Consider the following 6,549-nt stretch of genomic DNA (forward strand, 5'->3'; position numbering starts at 1 on the left):
GAAAGAATATTCTCTGTTTTATTCAATCTGTCTTTCATCTATAAAAATGATACATATATATAACCATAGCATTAGAACCGTACAGATTCTTTTTCTCACATAACATCTGTAATTAAGACTAATTATAGACCCATTAATAGTGATTATATTCCTATAATTAAGTCTAATTATAGACTCATTAATAGTGATTATATTCCTGTAATTAAGTCTAATTAAGTCTAATAATGATTTTGTCCGGTAATATTAACGCATTAACAAGGTTATAAAATATTAAGAAAGGAAGGTTACTAAAAATGTAAAGATAATCTTATATACTTTTGAAGGTTCTTTGGTGATAAGGAACAAGATAGGGTTGCACTTTTAAAGAGTGGTGCAATAGTTATTCACTTGATATTGGAGACGAATTTATAGTCCACAAAAGAAGCGTGTAAGAACAAAAACAATAGGAAAAAGGAAAATAAAAAAGAAGTTCTTATCACCATAGATCGATCGTCTTCAGGATAGATTAAGAACAAATCGTAGTAGTGATTGGTGTTTCACCAATTTATATTGGTTCTATTATTTTTTCATTATGATTTTTAATATGCTTATATATATATATAGTATATTATATATATTATATATATATGTCATGAATGATTTATATTTTTGTAGACTTCGAACATAACTCTTTTGATTTTACAACATATATTATAGGCATACTAGTGAATCATACCTCCTCAACCATTGTCACAACTTCATGTTGATGTAATCATTCTCATCACAGGAATCCTCAATATCATAATTCGCATGATAATCTTCATGGTAAGAATTATTAACCTTCACAACCTAGTTCATCATTTGTTTTTTTTTGTTTTTATTTATCTTTGGTTCTTTTCTTCTTTTTTTATCTTGCTCTTTGAATCACTCTCCGACAAGAATTTGAACACATTGGTGAACTCACACAGGGTATGATTTGATGAGTAAGAGAAAGAAAATAAATAATTAAGTAATTTACCATATTGTGATCATGAATCATTATTACTCAGAAGATAACTATGTGAACTATGACATCGAGGATTCTAGAGATGAGAATGATTACGAAAATATCAAGTGTAGAAGTAGTTCAGGAATCGTAATGTGCACTAGTGATGCCTATAAGATAAAAATACGTTTAATTTTAAATCCATTTGAAAATAAAAGTATATAATATTATTTTAGAAATATAGGTAAATGTCAAGACTATGAACTAGGTGAAATAAAGAAAAAAAAAGTTATACATACACGTAAATTGTGTGGGTCGTGCCACATAGGAAATTATACTTATTGAAGTATATTATTTTGGAAATCCTTATAATTGGGAATGGCAGATTCTGCTAAGTGCATTTGGGAGTTTGACAAAGAGACATAAAAATTGTCATAGCTTTCATATTATTTGGAAAGACATTCATAAAGACTATATTACTAACATGGTGAAGTTGATTCATGTCTAGAATTTTTTGTAGATATTTTTCTTGTAAAATTTATTTTGTTTTTCAATTGGTTGAATAAACTATGCATGTCCTAAGACAAAATTTGAGTTTGGAATGAAGGAAATGTAAACATGAATTGAAATAGAAAGGATATAAACTGCTAAGATCAGGCATTACACAACTGTTGATATACCTAATTTTGGGGTTGATGCATATCAATATCGTGATTTACTACATTATTGGTGTTTTAGAAGGATCAGGTACATATTGCATTTACTCTTTTGTTAACATAATTATATATCATAATATTTTTCAATTAATGTTTTTTATATTTACTAGTCATAAAAAATACAAAGACTCACATTGTATGGGAATTAAGTATCTTCCTAAACATATTAATGAGATTATGTGTCTCTTTTGTAAGTTGTTTTAGTATTACTTTATTCAAATCTAATTCTCAGGAACAAACTTATATTGACACTTTAACTTGAAATGAAGAAAACATTGTTACCAAAATGATTGTTGTTGTGATTGTACGATGTTGTTTCTATTTGTATGTATTAAAATAAAAGGACACACATGGTTTCATAATCTTCAATCTGAATGTATAAAGTTAAACCAAAAGTTGATTCATGGAAACTATTATCTTCAATCTGAATAGTCCAACTTGTAAATACTATCATATTAGGTATGTTGTTATATGTGTTTCAGATTTATGCTTGGCCTAGTCATTGTAGAATGAAGTAAAGACTTTGCTTCAAAACTTTATTTTGACAGGTAACGTACACCAAAGGAATCTAGTTACTCTTAAATGGAACAAAGTGTGGTTACTGCGCTAGGAGGGCCGCTTGGGAAATGCCTATATCAAAGTTCTCATTAGAATTGCAATATTAGAACTCACTTGGGATTTCTTATTTTCTACCTATGCCTAGTATATCTTTATGCACTATAGGATTTTGAAAACACGTTTTGTGTCTTAGGTTGGGTATACATCCTCTTCAATTTTGTCTCGAATATCAATGTATATTTTTACAATTTTATAAAATTTTGGTTGGGTTATACGTGGAAGAGGATAAGTATAATTTTTTTGACATATTTGTAGTGTATGGAAGGACCATAACCAGTTTTAAAGGTAGGTTTGCGAAATAATTATTTAGTGCTCATAATACTATTAATATGGTTCATGTCTCCATTCCTATTTCTAGTGCTTTATCAAAAGGATATATGAATAATTCAACTTATTTTTTTCAATTCTAATTTTTTTAATATAACTTGAGATGTTAGATAAGGATATATTGATTAGATTAATTAATTAGATAAACATTATGAACTTAGTTTATTATACCGAGCTCGAGGAGTTTGTAATACACCAAACAAGGTCTTGTTAATTAAGTTTGAAAATGTGCTAAGTAAAAGACCTAAACTCGAGGGATTGTTCTACTTAGACTTTTATCTTTATGACATCATTGATGAATGCACTTTTAACATGCATTTGATACAACTTCATATTTTTATAACCAACAACAAAACCAATAAGAAGAGAATGATTAAAGAGAAGAAAATCTAATACAACAACAATATTCTCCTAATTATTCGAATTAATAGAAATAATTAGTAGAATTGTAATTTTAGGTTGTTTTATGATACTTAGTTCTTAAACATTAAACTTTGGTTTTATTTTGAACTTGGAATTTCACAAACTAAGATATTTGAACTTGTGAATTACTATATAATTGACATGTTTATAAGATGATAAAAAGATTAGATTTAGAATTTAACTTGTTTTAACCACAAATTTTTCTCGGTGTTTATTGATAAGTATCGTAATTGTCCAGAAGTAGAATATTGAGAATTAAAGAAAACAAATTACTTGATGACTTAAGGAAACCTTGTTTCTTCATGACTTCATCAAACTTTATGTACCACTGCCGTGAGGCTTGCTTCAGCTCGTAAATGGATTTCTTCAGCTTGCAGACTAAGTGTTCTTGACCTTCAGGTTTAAAACCTTCTGGTTGTTTCATGTACACGTCTTTATACAAGTTGCCGTTAAGGAAAGCGGTCTTGACGTCCATACGAGGGCCATTACGATCCTTAAGGAATCTTTTCGAGAGACAGGTGAAAAGGTCTCTTGATAATCAATTCCCTCTTTCTGAGTGAACCCTTTTGCAACCAATCTTGTTTTGAAGCGTTCAATGTTTCCATTCAGATCTAGCTTGGTTTTGAACACCCATTTAGATCCTACGGGTTTTACTCCGTCGGGTAATTCTACTAGATCCCAAACATTATTTTCTTCATGGAGTCAAGCTCATCGAGCATGGCATTATTCCATTCAGAAGACTGATCACTAGTAATGGCTTCATTGTAAGAGGTAGGATCAGTATACCTTCCGGCATCCATTTCTGCTTCAGTCAGGTAGGTTACATAATCATCAAAATTAGTAGCAGTTTTAGTTCTAGATGACCTCCTGAGCTGATTAGCGGGTTCTGCATTGTACTGATGTTTGTCGTTCAGGGTGCCTTCATTCTCGGATGGATTCAGAGTAGCATCAGGTTCTGAGCGTGGAGTAGGTGGTGCAGTGACGCGCGGAGTGGGTACAAGAGGAGTGATTAGAGGCAAATTAGTAGTCGATGTAGATCTTCCCCCCGCCTCTTGTACTTCTAGTAAATCTAGGTAAGGATTGTCACTGCTCCCACTGATCTTGAAATCCTTTAGGAAATGAGCATGCTTGGTTTCTACAATGCGGGTGACGTGGGAAGGACAATAAAATCTATAACGCTTTGAGTGATCGGGATACCCGATGAAGTGACAAGTTACTGTTTTCATGTCAAGCTTCTTTAAGAAAGGGTTATAAACTTTAGCTTCAGCAAGGCAGCCCCATACTTTCATATATCTAAGACTCAGTTTCCTTCCAGTCCAAAGTTCATAAGGAGTTTTAGGGACAGATTTGGAAGGAACTCTATTGAGTATATGAACTGCTGCTTTTAATGCCTCGGTCCAGAGGAATAAGGGCAAATTGGAGTTGGCTAACATACTACGCACCATGTTCATTAGGGTCTTGTTTCTCCTTTCAGCAACACCGTTTTGTTGAGGAGTACCGGACATGGGGTATTGGTTCACAATCCCCTGGCTTTTACAAAACTCATAAAATGGACCAGGGGCTTGTCCCAAATCAGTATGTCTACCATAGTATTCACCTCCTCTATTTGATTGCACAACTTTTTTTTGAAGATCAAGTTGTTTTTCAACTTCAGTTTTATAATCTTTAAAAGTTGTAAGTGATTCAGAATTTTCCTTAATGAGATACAAGTACATGTAACGAGAATAATCATCTATAAAAGTGATAAATGAATTATGTCCTGTTATTCCAACGATGTTGTAAGGGCCACTAATGTCAGTATGAATAAGTTCTAATAATTTTGAACTCCTAGTGGCACCTTTCTTAGTCGTGGATGTCATTTTGCCTTTGAGGCATTTGACACATGTTCCAAAATCAGTGAAATCGAGAGATGGTAAGACTTCATCCTTCACAAGTCGAGATAAGCGATCTCGTGAAATGTGGCCTAAACGTTGATGCTACAACATGGATGAAGTTTCTAAGTCTCGTTTTCTCTTGGTCTTTGTTAAGTTCTCATTAATATTATATGATAACAAAGATTTGGAGAAGCTATCATCTAGTTCTAACTAATAGAGACCGTTATCCAGAAAACCAGTACCAAACAATTTAGAATTTAAAGAAATAGTAAGTTTGCCATGACCATGGGAAACATAAAAACCATCAATGTCTAACTTTGGTCCTGATACAAGATTCTGAGTAATCTCGAGAATATATAAGGTATCATAAAGTTTAATACATTTTCCAGTTTTCGTAAGTAATTCTAAGGTTCCCACAACTTCGACAAATAGTTCTTGTCCATTCCCCATCTTAAGTGTTCTTTGGTTTCTTTCCAGCTTCCGGATTGTAAGGAATCCCTGGATTGAAATGGTCACATGAACCATAGAACCAGAGTCAAACCACCAAGTATTAGTTGGAACATTTAAATTAAAGGACTCAATTATCATATTTAGATGATTACCTTTCTTAGCCAGCCACTCCTTAAAGCTTGAGCACTTAGACTGCTTATGTCGTACCTTGCGGCAGAACTTGCAGTAGGACTTGCTAGTGGATTTGTTAGAGCTGGAGGGTGCACTTGCATCAGTTTTAGGGACCTTATTAGATTCCTTTTTATGGAATTTTCCCTTTCGCTTCTTTGATTCAGCAACCACGAGGTAAGTACCATCTGGTTTTTCTAGCTTCAGGCACTCTTCTTCTTGAACAGTCATAGCAATCAACTCACTCATGGACCATTTGTCCTTCTGAGTATTATAGTTGACTTTGAAGGCTTCAAACGCAGAAGGAAGAGAAGTCATAATGAAGTGGACTAGGAAACCTTCACTGATCTCCATGGCTAATCCCTTAAGTTTACGGGCCATGTCGCTCATCATCAGGATGTGCTCGCGAATGCCGGTGCGCCTGTCATATTTTGTAGTCACCAACTTCAAGATAAGAATAATAGCATGCGCCTTAGAGGTTCCTTGAAATTGTTCCTCCACAGATGCTAGATAAGCCTTAGCATTAGGTGAATCAGGAATGCCTCCTCTGATGATTGGACTGATGGAATTCTTGATAAGCATAAGACACATCTTGTTACTCCTTTGCCATTTCTCATAAGCCATCTTATCTTCAGGAGTGCTCTTATTAGTGAGGGCAAGAGGAGCAGCTTCAATTAGTGCATGATCAAAATCCTGCATCCCAAGAGTCAACATCATGGAATATTTTCAAGAAGAATGATTTTCACCAGTCAAGGTCTCAATTCCCATATTAGGGGCTGGTTAGACGACGAATTAAAATACTTAGGCTAAGGAAAAAGTTAGAGTGACATAGGGAAACTTAGATCTAAAGCAGGCATAAGTAAGAACCATTATGATAATGAAGTTGTGATAAAATCTATTATAACATCAAAATAATAGACTAGATTAGGTTCTACTTAAACAATCAGCTTTCACTTCGGTTAATTACCAATTATTTAAGCATAATGAACAATTATAAGTAAGGTATGTG

The sequence above is a fragment of the Phaseolus vulgaris genome, chromosome 4 (genome assembly GCF_051622355.1).
Source record: "Phaseolus vulgaris cultivar YP4 chromosome 4, ASM5162235v1, whole genome shotgun sequence".
Taxonomy (NCBI): domain Eukaryota; kingdom Viridiplantae; phylum Streptophyta; class Magnoliopsida; order Fabales; family Fabaceae; genus Phaseolus; species Phaseolus vulgaris.